Below are 15,199 nucleotides of genomic sequence, written 5' to 3'. Positions count from 1 at the left end.
TGACTCAGCTACCCAGGTGCCCATGCCTTTTGTTTGTTTGTTTGTTTTTGTTTTTGTTTTTGTTTTTAATGTGGGAGACCAATCAGAGTATTTGGGCTTTTACTTATATAGTTCAACTATAGTTTATGACAGCCTAAGTATAAATATGGGGTGGAAGATGAAGCAGCATTGGTGGATATATAAACTTTATAATGTTGATTTCTTATATTCATCATCACCAGGGGAGCATCCTGAGAGCGTGGAAGGTTGTTCCTACATTTTGGCTTAAGGTAGGCAGCATAAGGCAGTGCATTTTCTTTGTAGTAGTACAAAAGAAGTCCTGCACTATTTATTCAATGATTTAAGTGAGATTGTGTGGCAGGCTGGAATTTTCACTCACCTGTCTAGAGCAGCTTTCTGGGCATCTCCATCATCCTCCTGAGTCCACCATCTCACTTCCCCATTAGATGTTTCAGGAGCTCTTGGAAACACTGTTTCCTTTTTCTACTACTGGCAGATTCCATTGCTCAGAAATCAAAATGAAAACATTCCCAATATGAACCATATTGTGAATCAGAATTTAGAAATCAAGCTTTCACACGGTATTTTTGTGTGGATGGTCAATAAAATGATAAATGCACAACTCTTCCAACGGTGACACACTCCATCTCTTTTAAGTTGAGTGTGTCGCAGATGTCAAGGATACTTGATATAGTGTCTCCAAACCTTAAAATATAGACTTGAGGATAGCATATCCTTTCTTCCACGGAAGTTTTTAACCTAAATTGTAGACTCTTTTAAGTCAAAATTTTGTCACAGCAAAAGAAGTCTTCGAAACTTGATTCAGTCGGCAGGAGACCACTGTTACCTAGCCAAGTGTGTACGTGGCTTTGTTCAGGATGTCAGGTAAATAGTAAACTTATCAGTAATTTTAATAACACAGCTCTCCATGGATACCATATTCTTATCTCCCTCAGAAGTCTTTTTTCAAGGGAAGAAAGATGAAATATCGATGAATGAAACACTGGTGACTTATGAAAAATCATTAAGAATGATCACTTTTTTATTGACCTTGAGTTGTTAGTATTCTAAATGGATTAATACTTTATTGTTATAATTTTAACTCTTATTTTTGGGAAGGGGATAGCTCAGTAATGTCAAATAAGAGTGGTCAAATATTATGTCATAAACTGTCATATATACAGTTATGATAGTTGCTATAGAAGTGATCAAAACTACTCAAACCAGGGTATTATGTAATATCAAATAACAGCAGTGTATAAGGATGTCAGCTAAGCAAACCATAAAATACTAATCCAACAGCCATAGAAGTTATTTCCACGGGCAAAATCACATCAAGATATATTTAAAGGCTTTGGAATATCATCTTTATTAACTGTCTTCGCAGAGAAATACAAACTCACACACAATCTAATATTATTGTTCAAAGCTCCTAGGGAGCCTGGGTGGCTCAGTCGGTTAAGCGTCCAACTTTGGCTCAGGTCGTGATCTCATGGTTCGTGTGTTCGAGCCTTGTGTCAGACTCTGGGCTGACAGAGCCTGGAGCCCGCTTCAGATTCTGTGTCTCCTTCTCTCTCTGCCCCTACCCTGCTCATGCTCTGTCTCTCAAGAAATGAAATAAAATGTTAAAAGAAAGTTATTTTTCAAAGGTCCTTAAGCATAAAATTATTAGGTTTGAACTAAATAAATAGAGATTTCAGTAGCTTAATACAGGAAGATATGCCCTGATATTATATATTCGTAAATAATATGTTAACCCTCTTTACAGGAGGAGGAAGAATTTATATAGCCCAGAAATAATGCTTTTTGATATATTTAGAAATTGGTATAGAACAAACTATGTGCCACAAGCACAGACTTTGAACGTAGATCAAAAACTCCGTCATATGAAAAAGAGCTCATTGGCTCCTTAGCATCCTCATCTGATAGAACTTCCCCATGCATGGAATAATGGTAAAAATTCTGATCAATGAACAGTGTGCAGAACAAATACAGGCAAAATAGAGACAGAGGTTGAAGTGAAAGGCAATGCTTTAAGTTTGGCCATGCAGTGGAAAACTGGGCCATGAGCCTTCAGATTGGAGAATATAATGACCACAGCTCTCCACAAGGGTACAGCTTTGCCAGTGTCCAAAATAGAAAGTCAGGTTTCCAAATCTCAATCCACTCTAAAGAAAGTGATATAATACACAAACAAAATTAGAGAATAAGTACTGTTTTTATACAGTGATTGTTCTAATTATAAAATTTCTAAAGCTTCCAAGCAACATAAACAAAAATGCAGAAAAATAACAGAATTAAAACTATTAATTAAAACTCTCTGACAAGCTTCTATAATCTTCTTATTCCCCTGCATTTTTTGCCTGCATACTCTTTTATCATCTGCTCAAATGACAAAAACAGAAGACAGGTGACAATTATCAAAATGATGTTTTGAATTTCCCAGAACAACTGGTTTTCTGTATTGTTTTATTCATTGCTCAGGTAAACACATACTTTAAAAAAACAATGTTAAGGTGTCCTAGTTGAATATGTGAGGCAAAGTAAGCACACATAAATTGACCTGTACCTCATAATAAGCCAAATTTAAAAAGAAAAAAAAACATAAAAATAATGCTGTTTATTTGGACATCATTTAAGTATTAAGTATTGGGCATCATCATCTAACCAGAAGCATGTAAAAATAGGGGTGCCTGGGTGGCTCAGTCGGTTAAGCCTCCGACTTGGGCTCAGGTCATGATCTCACGGTTTGTGAGTTTGAGCCCAGCGTTGGACTCTGTGCTGTCAGCTCGGAGCCTGGAGGCTGCTTCAGATTCTGTGTCTCCTTCTCTCTCTGCCCCTCCCCCACTTGTGCTCTGTCTCTCTCTGTCTCTCAATAATAAATAAATATAAAAATTTTTTTAAGAAACGTAAAAATAGAAGCATCTTTGATATGCAGAGCTATTTTATTTCTTTTCTTTTCTTTTAAGCAATGTTGAGTGTGGTATATCCTTAAAGGAGTGCTTAAAAATATTGAGTCAATATTAAGAATAAAATAAAAATTCACAAAATGCACATCAAATTCCTTTGATTTTAAGACTTGATTCTGATGTTCACTCATTAAGATTCATCCATTAATATTTGTCCACTAAGATATTTATAAATATTTCATTTTTTTCCTTTTACAGTTTATTTATTTATTTTAGTGAGAGAGAGTGAGTAGGGGAGGAGCAGACAGAGAGAGAGAGAGAGAGAGAGAGAGAATCCCAAGCAGGTTCTGCACTGTCAACAAAGAGCCTGGAGCAGGGTTTGAACTCACAAGTGGCGAGATCATGAACTGAACTGAAATCAAGAATCAGAGGATTAACCTACTGAGCCACTCAGGTGCCTCTATAAATGATCCATTTTGTGGATAAAACACACACTGTGGGTCAGTCTATGAATGATAGGAAATAGATTGGCAGAATAAACATGAACTTTCAGAAATAATTGAATTGTGACAATTTAAATAAGGAAGGCTATAGTATTACACTTTTATATTCTTATCCACACTCCAATACAACTTCTTTATAACTGGACATTTGATGTCAGGAGTGAGAGAAATCTGTACTTTGTTTTATCAAACTAATTTCTATTTGCTGAATTACTACATGGAAGTGGTGAACTGCAATATTTCTACTTTCAAAAGATATATTTTGGATCATTTGTTATGTTAGCATTAATTTTTCTTAAAATACTGTATTTTTTTAATTTAAATTTTTATTTAAATTCTACTTAGAATACTGACATTCTTAATCTAGATATGGTTTTTCTGGACTTTATCTTGGAAGATTTATAGATATATCATACTATTGTAAAACATCTACACTACCACTAAGAGATATAAAAAGAATCTTAATAAGTAATCAGAGATTTATTCAACAAGGTGGATACATGTTACATTTCTTTAAAAAATGTTCCCTTTACAACACTTTATTTTTATATTTTTTCTTTTTTTAATTGAAGTATAGTTGGCATACAATAATTATATTAGTTTCAAATGTACACATAAAGATCTGACATTTATGTACATTAGGACATGATCACCACAATAAGTCTAGTTGCCATATGTCGTCATACAAAGTTACTGTAATATTATTTACTGCATCCCCAATGCTATACTTACATCCCCATCACTTATTTATTTTACATGTTACCTAATTTTATATTCCAACAGCAACATCACTCTGTTTAATTGATACTGTCAGTATTAACATGATATTTTCCAGAGTTGCCACACTGAGAAAAATGAATGTTCCCTGGGAGTGTATTGGAGAGTGCAAGACTTGATTTGAGAAAATGTCATCTACATGAACTGACATTTTTTGAAATATTTAACTTCATGATTACTTCTATAAATATCATCCAATTAGATCATTTCATTTCAATAAATGCCATATTATCTTCTTTTCAAAACCCAATATGTTTGAGCTCTTGTATGCAGGTATGTGTGCATGTGTGTGTGCCTTTATGTATGTGTGTGCATCCATATAAATAGTTTTGCAAATCACTGATGAGTAACATAGGGAAGGAAAAATTCTCCCTCTTCCTTTCAAAGTCTTCCAGCTAGACTAGGAATTAAATTTACATGAGACAGATTAACAGGAGAAAAGAAAAAAATATATATAAAACGGTTTTATTTTGTGCACAAATAATGCCAAATAATGCCAATAATAAGAACAAATAATGATATTGAGACCCAAACAAATGACCAAGGCTGGCAGTTTTTATACTTTTTAGACAAAGAGACCATAAATTTGTGATGAATTGACAGGATAAAGAAAACAGATGGCTGGGAGGGTTAATTAGTTAGGGATGCTACGCAGAATTTGGGCTGAGGCAGTAGATTAGTAAAAAAAAAAAAAAAAAAAGTAACAAGGTTGTTTATATAGCCTCTTTGGCTCTCCATTTCCTATCTCTGAGTGTCCTTCCATGGGCTATTTCCCAAGTAGCTTCAATTCAAAATAATTAATATGCCATTGTGGTACATTTAGTGGGGCCTTCTCCCATTGACCCCACAACACTCATTGCTCTGGAATATGAAAGTAAAAAAATTTATTTTCTTTGTGTGATCTACCGAATGTTTCTAGGCACTTTATTACCCAAACCAAATAACTGGGGGATATGTGGAATAACTTATACTTTAGATTCTTCCGAGAACAGGAGCCAAGTTCTCCAATGTCTGAGCCTCAGAATTTTGATTAAGAAGTACTGTTGTGGAACAATGGGGTACCTGCTTGGCTCAGTCAGTTAAGTATTCAACTCGGTTTCTGCTCAAATCATGATCTCACGGTTCATGAGATCAAGCCCCACATCTGGCTCTACACTGACAGCACAGAGCCTGCTTGGGATTCTGTCTCTTCCTCTATTTCCACCCCTCCCTTGCTCATGTGTGTGCTCTCTCTCTCTCTCTCTTTCAAAATAAATAAACTTTTTGTTTTAAAGAAGTACTTTTGTAGAACAAGATTGCTCTGATTAAAGTTCAGGGTCAAGAGAGCATACATAAGTCCCCAAACTAAAATTATGTTGAGGTAAGGGAGAGTATCTGACACCATATACTTCACACAAAGACCTTTGATGAAGTCTAGTCCTGAAACAACTTGAATTGAGGTTGAAAACCAGATGTACCCCCATAACCAATAGATGCTATTTTGGGTAAAAACTGATTGAGCAAGAGCAAAAGCAACACAATTAGAAACCCATACATATACCCAACCTTGTGGGCCATTTAACCACCTGACATGGGACATCATTGATAAAACTGAATGTGTCCATGAAATAATTTACATGTAGTAAGTATAACAAGTGTAACAACAAGCAACTTTTGTTGCTTCAGCTCAGGTCATGATCTCATGGTTTGTGGGATTGAGTCCCGTGTTGGGCTCTGTGCTGACAGTGCAGAGCCTGCTTGGGATTGTCTTTCTCCCTCTCCCTCTGCCCCTCCACCACTCACATGCACTCACTCTCTCTCTCAAAATAAATAAACATTAAAAAAAAAGTCACATTCTGAGGTACTAGGGATTAGGACTTTGACATAATCTTTTTTGAGGGCCCAAATTCAACTAATAGCAAATAGATAAATGGATAGATACATTGCTATATAATATTAAAAGAGACATGTAAACTTATTTATTTTATTTTAATATTTATTTTAGAGAGAGAAAGAGAGAACACGCAAAAGCAGGGGAGGACCAGAAAGAGAGGGAGAGAGAGAATCCCAAGCAGGATCCATGCTGTGAGTGCAGAGCCCAATGTGAGGCTCGATCTCATGAACCATGAGATCATGACCTGAGCTGAAATCAAGAGTCAGATATTTAACCGGCTGAGCCACCCAGGTGCCCCATTTATTGTATATTGTTTTAAAATTTTTGTTAAGTCTTTATATAAATTCCAGTTAGTTCAAATATAGTATAATATTGGTTTCAGTAATTCCATACAACACCTGGTGTTCATCACAACAAGTATACTCTTTAATACCCATCACCTATTTAACCCATCTGCCCCCACCTACCTCCACTCCGTCAACCATCAATTTGTTCTCCATAGTTAAGAGTCTGTTTCTTGGTTTGCCTCAATTTTCCCCACCCCGTATGCTTGTTTGTTTTGTTTCTGAAAATCCACATATGAGTGAAATCATAATATTTGTCTTTCTCTGACTTATTTTGCTTGGCATATTATTTCAAATGGTGAAATGGTGATGAGTGTCAAAGTTGTCAACTATTTAACCAACATTAAATACAATAAAAGGGGAAACTTAAAATTTTTCCTTAATATATGTAATATATATTTTTTTCACATATGATGAATTAAAGTGACAAACCATAGTGTCCATGATTTGAGAGGTAGAGGAGGAAGGTATAGAGGGAAATTTCTGTAATTGCTTCAACATATGAAACCACATGACAAAAATTAATAGTAAGTTTATGGTAACTTAAATCAATTAGATTATAAAAACCTATGAGAATACATATCATTCAAATTATATAAAGAAATATTGTAGATGTAGAAAATAATAATAATAGTGACTATCCTCAAGGAAAAAGAAGATATGGGGCACCTGGGTGGACTGGTTGGTTGAGAATCCGACTTCTGCTCAGGTCATGATCTCACGGTTTGTGAGTTTGAGCCCCGCATCCTCACCCTGTCAGTGAAGAGCTGCTTTGGATCCTCTGTCCCCCTCTCAATGCCTCTGTCCCTCTCTCTCTCTCTTTCTCTCTCTCTCAAAAATAAGTAAACATTTTTAAAAAACGAAAAATAAAGATATTCAATGGAATCTTAGGGTGCTGAGTTTGCAAATTATTGCACAATTCATCAAAGCTTATGGGGGATTTTAAAAGGGAAATAATTTTAGAAATGCAAATCTGTAAGCTAGATCAATGATTATAGAATATAGAGAGTTTTCCTTGGAAATAACCTAAAGAAAAGAATAAGCTAAGTGTTTTTAGATGATGTCTCTTTTTCCAAGAAGGAGTTACAATGGGGTTGATATTTACATTTCTGGTGCCTGATTACATGTGGGAAATGGAGAGGAACAAAAATGCCTAGGGCCCACCCTAACTCAAAGCTTAATCCTTGAATATAGTTACACAGGTGACTGGGTTTTGTTCCATTGTGAAAAGCATGAACTTAAAGCTAAAATTCTCAAATCCAGAAAATTTAGTTCCTACAATTCCGTTGAAAGTTTTTATATATTTTTCCTCCCTCCTTCCCTCTTTCCTTCCTTACTTGTCCTTCATTCCTTATTCTCCTTCTTCTTCTCTACTTCCTTCATGTTCTTCTCTTTGTCTTTCTTCTGCTTCTCCTCCTTCTATTTAGAAAAACAAATAATTTTTTAATGTTTTATTTAATATTTGACAGAGAGAAAGAGAAAGCATGAGCAAAGGAGGCACAGAGAGATGGAGACAATCTGAAGCAGGCTCCAGGCTCTGAGCTGTCAGCACAGAGCCCAATGTGGAGCTCAAACACATGAGCAATGGCATCATGACCTGAGCCAAAGTCAGACACTCAACCGCTGAGCCACCCTGGCACCCAAAAAGAAAAAAAGATTTTTTAAGAAAAAAAAAACTGGAGGCTGAGGAAAGATGAAAAGACATAGGTCTTTTAACATAGGATGTAACATAGTCTATGAGAAGTAAAGAAATGTTTAAGGTGCTCACAGTGTCTGGGAGACAGGATAAACCATACCCTAATAGCATAACAACACTGAAGAAGGAAGAAAAAAGATCTACTTATGCAAGGATTATTTTTTTACACAAAATCCAAGTTAAAAGGTATGAAAACGGCAAATAAAAAGTCTTTATGACCAGCCACAAAGTGGGTATGATTTCAAAAAGCAACTAGAATAGAAAAGCAAAGGAACTTAATGGAAGGTAGTTTTGACTGTTACTTATTTTGCATTTCGATTTTTTCTGAAAGTTTTCCTTTACTGAAAAATCTACTTTAAAAACAAAATTTCTCCTCAAAAAATTACATTTTTAGAAATCTCTCCAAGATAATGTTTGCTATTATTTCCTCAAATTAGTAAATCTTCAGTTAGTACCGAATCCTCATGACCAAAGAAAAGGAAAATTTAAATTCAAATGCATGACATAAATTTAAACCCTAATCAAAGCCATATAAAGAATTCTGACACATAGAGTCCTTATTTTGTGAAGAAACAGTTCCTATATTTTGAAGCAGTGTTTTAACATTTTAATCATTGTTGCAAATATTAAAAGGATATAGATTTTTGTGGCCCAGCCAGCTTTAAATTTTTGAATTCAGTAGTTCATTACCAATATTAACCTTTTTATTCATTGTTATAAGGTCACCACTCTTAACTTTCTCTTCATTGTCTTTTATATCAGTGTCTGTTTTTCTCAATTTCATTTTGTGTTAGAGTCCTCTCTGTCAAGTATTTTCTGTGAGTTGCATCTTGATATAGAATTTGAATTCTTACATATCTATAAATTTTTTTCTACCCTGAGAAGGTGAAATATCTGTTAAAAAGATATCTGCCATCTTAACTTGGGATAAGTTAATTCCTGGGTAAAGGAATCTTTTCATGTATTCTTCTAGCTCCTGGTATTAGGGATGAGAAGTTTAATACATTTGAATATTTTCCTTTCTCAGTGACTTCTCTGTCAGGAAACTTGAAAAGATGTCCTTTCCTTTTCTTTTAATACTTAGAATTCAGAGATTTTAGTAGGATATGTATAAGTGAGTAGCTCTTTTTGTTTTTCCTCAAGCTTGCCTGTATCTCAGTAAATGTTCATAAGTTTTAGGCTGAAGTGTTTTTTCAAAGCAAGGCTACCTTTCTCTATTATTTATTCAAATACTCTCTGTCCTATATTTGTTTCTAATTCTCTTTTTTAAAACTTCTATTATGTGAATCTTAGGTCATCTAATTTTGTTTCACAGTTACTGCACAATGGAATGATTTATCAAAACATATTTTTATTGTATGAAACAAATTGTTAACAGTGGATTATGCTTATATTGGCTTATTTGTGATTTAAGCAATCACAAATTATATTTATAGAGATAATGTTTAGAAGGTAGAATAAGTTATATTTTCTTGACAATTTCTATTGTCTATTATTTATTGTAGTGTAGATGTCATTCAATAAACACTACAAATGATAAATAAAATGCATTCACCATTACAATGAAAAGTTATGTTAACATATACTTATAATTGACACATAGTGGCCTCTTTACTTGTGACCGTGAATGACTATCCATAACATGCAACATCATATTCTTAAGATAATCAATATGTGAGCTAATCTTTACCATGAATTAGTCAAAATATTTTTTTTTACAATCAAGACTGGAAATTCCAATACTTTAGTATTTTTTCAAATACTTTAAGAACTTTAAAAATAATAGTACATACATGTAATGAGAACTAATTTTACAGCACTAAGTTATACAAGTGTTTTCTAGAAGACAACATTAAATGGAAAATTTACATAAATTAATGTCAGTAAACAAAAATATAAAATTAACTTTAATATACTATTTAATAGTATTCAATAATTAGATGAGAAGATTTTTTTCAATAATTCAAATCTAGTTCTATCCTCAGCAATTATGATTCGATAAATTGAGTGAGCTTCAGATATATGAATGTTTTGCAACTTCTCTAGGAGAATATGAAATATCTAGGGAGTATGTTTTAAGGGGGAGAAAAACTAAAAGTAAAAAATGTATAGGCTCTTTAATTTGGGTAGATCATTTCTACTTCTTCACTTTACACAAACTTATTTTGTTCCAGATTTCCTTGAATTTTTAAGCATATATGACTCATAATATGTGCTATAAACTCATTTTGCTATTCATGAAGTAGAAAACTTATTAGAAAAGGCTGTAGAATACGTAGGATCAATAAAAGATTATGAGAATCTTTTGAGCCAGAAAATAGTTCAGAGAGCACAGAGCAATATTAATTAACACTAAAAGGAAATAAAAGTTTAGATGAATGTTTTAATTTAGTCCAAATGTAAAATTTTGCAAATGTAGAGAAAAGATGGGGAGCGGGAAGCTATAACATGATACAATCTGCTAGAAACTACTTAATTTGAACTGGGTTTATTACATTGGAGAACCTGAATTGATAGTTTTATTTGCTTTTATTAAAGAGGCTTCAAATTGCTTTATTCTTTATTAACCATAAGTTACAATACAATTCCCAACATGCATGAAATTTGATGTCATATTAAAAGCATGTGAAAAATCTTATTGACCCACTTAATGAAACTTTACTTCTTGTACAGTGATCCAGTTACTGTTACCTTTCAGGAAATCATTGTGTTTGTTTTGTTGTTGTTGTTGTTGCTGTTGTTTAGTTTCTAAAACCACCACTTACAGAAAGTAAATTAAAACAGTTACATTTCTACATATACATGTTCTGATGCTCCTCATCTTTCAACACCTCCTCCTATTAAGATGTAAAGTCAAGTTCAGATGTCAGATGCGGAATTAAGTTAACAGCCCCAAATTTACAGAATGATCAAGCTACAGCACAAGTTTTAACATGGTATATTTGACTCTAAAGTCTATTGTGTAATCTATAATTTATTATCTAAAATGATAGCTATCATGTATTGAGGACTTGTGTGCATTTTGGCAAAAGAATCATAAAGGAGGGCTACAGAAACTGAAGCTTAGAAATGGTAAATATCTTGCCCAAGACAAACCTGCTGGGGAAGCATGTAGCTCCACTGTTGTGCCAGGTGCAGCTGTTAACCATTCTCCTGCCAGGCACTATCAAGTTCATTCTTAGATATATTTTTCAGGTCACATTTCCCAGAGCCATGGGCATCATTGGCCTCAAAAAGTAGAGTCCATTCATCATCTTGTTGGGAAAACTAAAATATTTATAAACACAGAGTCGCCAACCTGAATTATTTTTCTACCTGGCCAAGAGGCAAGTATGAAAGCAAACTTAACTCAGGAATACAACATGAGTTAAATTTATGTATAATAATGTGATATAATGGGGTGGCCTGGGTGGCTCGGTCAGTTAAGTGTCTGACTCTTGTTTTCAGCTCAGCTCATGATCTCATGGTTGTGAGTTTGAGCCCTGCGTCAAGCTCTGCACTGACAGCATGGAACCAGCATGGAACCTCCCTCTTTCTCTACCCCTTCCCCACTTTTGCTCACTTTCTCTCTCTCAATATGATAATAACATATGATATGATGTAACATATGATATGACAATAACATATAATATGGTATATGAATATACTATATAATGTATAACATTGTATAATACAGTAGAATATATATCATATATACTATGCAATATATAGCAGAACTTTATTTAAGTGCCAACATTTAAATTACCTACCTATTCTAAATTGTATCAGAAGACAGAGGTAGAATTAAGTGAAATTGAAAGAAGGGCACTGAGATTGAAACACTTTCTGTATTATAGAAATAAAAAGAAAAAAAGGAAAGGAAGAGAAGGGGAACCAATGATATGACAAGTGCTGCATTAGATATTTATACTCTTTAATTCCTCTAATGCTAACTTCCATCCTACAAAAAAAAAAAAAAAAAAAAAAAAAGCTGAAGCATCTCAGAGAGTTTAGGAGATAAATAAGATCGTGTTCCAGTAGACTCACTTAAGTATGTCATCACCCAGAGGTCTCACTTTTCCTGGTTTCCCCTACTACAAATCTCCATAGGAAAACAACACAAATAAAATATTTTTTATCCATTGTTTCATGTTATGAGGATCAGTATAAGTAATATCTAAGCTTAAGGTGAGAACAAAAAGCTGTAAGTCTTTGAGTTCAACAGTGCACTATTACAGAAATCCCCTTTTATAACCGGTTTTCCAAGCTCAATATATTTATTTCCAAGAAAAGAGATTTCATTACTCACAGGAGCAACACACTTGTTGGATATTTCACTTATTTGCATTGTCTTGTGCATAGATGTGAATTTTATCCTCCAATAAATTTTACCCATTTTGTTTTCTATCAAAGGAAATTTTCTCTAACAATAGTGTTTGTGGTATATAAAAGGTATTTAGAGTAACTGGGAAATAACTGTCAAGCTAGAATCGTGTCCTCATCTTTTGGAATTAAAGCAAAATGAAGTCATTTGCTTAAAAAAAAAAGACATTTTATCACAGGCAGTTTTAATTAAGGAAATTCTCAAGGCAGTGTTTTGTTTTATTTTATTTTAGTTCACTTTACTTTTATTTTATATTTTATTTTATTTTATTTTATTTTATTTTATTTTGAGAGAGAGAGAGTGTGCACACAAGTGGGAGAGGGGCAAATGGAGGGAAAGAATCTCAGTCTTCACACTCAGAGCAAAACCTGATGGAGGTGGGGGGTGGTGTGGGCGGGTGGGGATTCGATCAAGAGTCAGATGCTAAACTAACTGAGCCACCCAGGTGCCTTCAAGGCAGTATTTTAGAAAGGAAAAATACTATGCCATTAATAATTTTCTGAGATGTAAACATTGATTAAAAATTGATAAATATGTACATAAATCTAAGGAAACTTTGACTACATAAAGGTAATGATAATAAATTTCATTGGGAGGATTATTAAAAGAATCATAGAACTGAAATACTGGATGATATTAAAATGTAGAGCAGAAGAAGATTGCTTAAAGTTAAAGAATTTTGGATTTTTTTTCAGTAAAATTGACTTATTATACATAAATTTCTTTAAAAATGTATAATGTAGATACTAAAACAATAAAAGTTTACTTCAAGAAAGTAGATGGAAAATAACACAATAAAGCTTAACAAATAAGAATGGCAAAAATTAAAAAGTAGACATAGATAATTAGGAAATACAAAAGGATGCTGAATATATCAAGATATATCTAGATTCAGACTAGTGATTATTGGTTTAAAATTATCACTTAAAAGTAGATTGGAAAGGGGGGCCTCAGTGGCTTAGTTGGTTAAGCATCCAACTTCAGTTCAGGTCATGGTCTCGTGGTTCCTGAGTTCAAGCCCTGCATTTGGCTCTCTGCTGTCGGCATGGATCCTCTGTTTCTCTCTCTCTACACCTCCTCCACTCACACTGTGTCTTTCTCTCTCTCTCTCAAAAATAAGTGAACATTTTTTTAAACATAGATTGGATTTAAAAAATTGTATAAAACATAAAGAGACATTTCTAAAAAACATAAGAGCACAGGATTTTTAAATAAAAGAAAATGATAATGGATATATCTAGGAAACATCAGCAAAATAAATATGGTGTTTTTATCTGAATAATTTATACTACACTTGATCTTAGCCAAAAGTCTGAGAAGTGATATATATATATGTATATATAAAATATATATAAATATAATAAAAACACCAAATTTAGGAGGTGTAAAAAAGGATCACAGGATTCTTCAGTTGAACTGCCAATACTTTAATTTCCAATTTTATACAAAGATATCACTTAAATATGTGAAATGCAAACTATAAAAGAATAGTATTGGGGCACCTGGATGGCTTAGTCGGTTGGGCGACCGACTTTGGCCCACGTCATGATCTTGAGGTTCATGAGTTCCAGCGTCGTGTTGGGCTCTGTGCTGACAGCCTGGAGCCTGCTTCAGATTCTGTGTCTCCACCTCTCTCTGCCCCTCCCATGCTCATGCTCTGTCTCTCTCTGTCTCTCAATAATAAATAAAACATTAAAAAAAATGAAAAAAAAAAGAATAGTATTGTCACCCACCCGGCTAGCAAAGAACAGCAAATTAATGGCATTGCTGCTTTGTTCTCTCATTCATTACTGGCTAGAGTAAAATCTGGTATCCTTTTATTAATAACATAATATGTATTAAAATCAGCAACACACATGCATTTATATCAATTATCTATTGCCATAATAATGCTGCATAACAAACCATCCCAAACTCAATGGCTTAAACACAGTTAGCTTTGTGAACTCTCACAAAACTGTGAATCGGGGATTTAAGGAGGTTATTTTTTCTGGTCTTGTCTGGCCTCCATTGCATTTCAGGGAATAGCTAAGCATTGGCTGCCTGCTCGTTAGGGTTACTTGGCTCTCTTTCACGTATCTCTTACATCACGGCAACAGGCTCCTTTGGGCATGTACTCACGGTGAAGGCAGAAGTACAAAGGCAAGCAAGCCTACTTGTGAAAATCTTTCAATATTCTGTTTACATCCTGCTATCCAACACTGCACTGGTCCACAAACCAACTACATGGATGAACTCAGAATTAAGGTGTAGAGGAATAAGCTACATCTCTTTATCCAGATTAATTTGAAAGCCACACCTCAAAGGGCATGGATTCAAGAGAAGGTAAAATATGAGAGAGTAATATGATCACACCCCTGGATATGGTTATTAATACATAGGAGTTCTTTCTACATATATATTTGGACATGTGTGGTATGACCTAAGTATAATAATATTTAGTATAATATTCTTCAAACCAATATTCTATCAAACTAAGATATATCCAGTATGAAAAATATTAAACATGTATCAGTAGGGACATACTAAATAATTGCATAAATTCTGAATGGTTATTCTGTAGCTGATAATTATTTATGGGGAAAAATATTTTTAAGTGAAAAAGCAACATGTAAATGGGTATTATATGCTACCATGTTTTAAAATAAATGAAATATGCTTTGATATCTGGGAAACCAGTAATTAAGAGCTAAAGATAATGCTTGACACTTGGAAGAAAAAATAGAAGGACTGA

The sequence above is a fragment of the Felis catus genome, chromosome A1, assembly GCF_018350175.1.
Source record: "Felis catus isolate Fca126 chromosome A1, F.catus_Fca126_mat1.0, whole genome shotgun sequence".
NCBI lineage: Eukaryota > Metazoa > Chordata > Mammalia > Carnivora > Felidae > Felis > Felis catus.
This window is presented reverse-complemented; position numbering follows the sequence as displayed.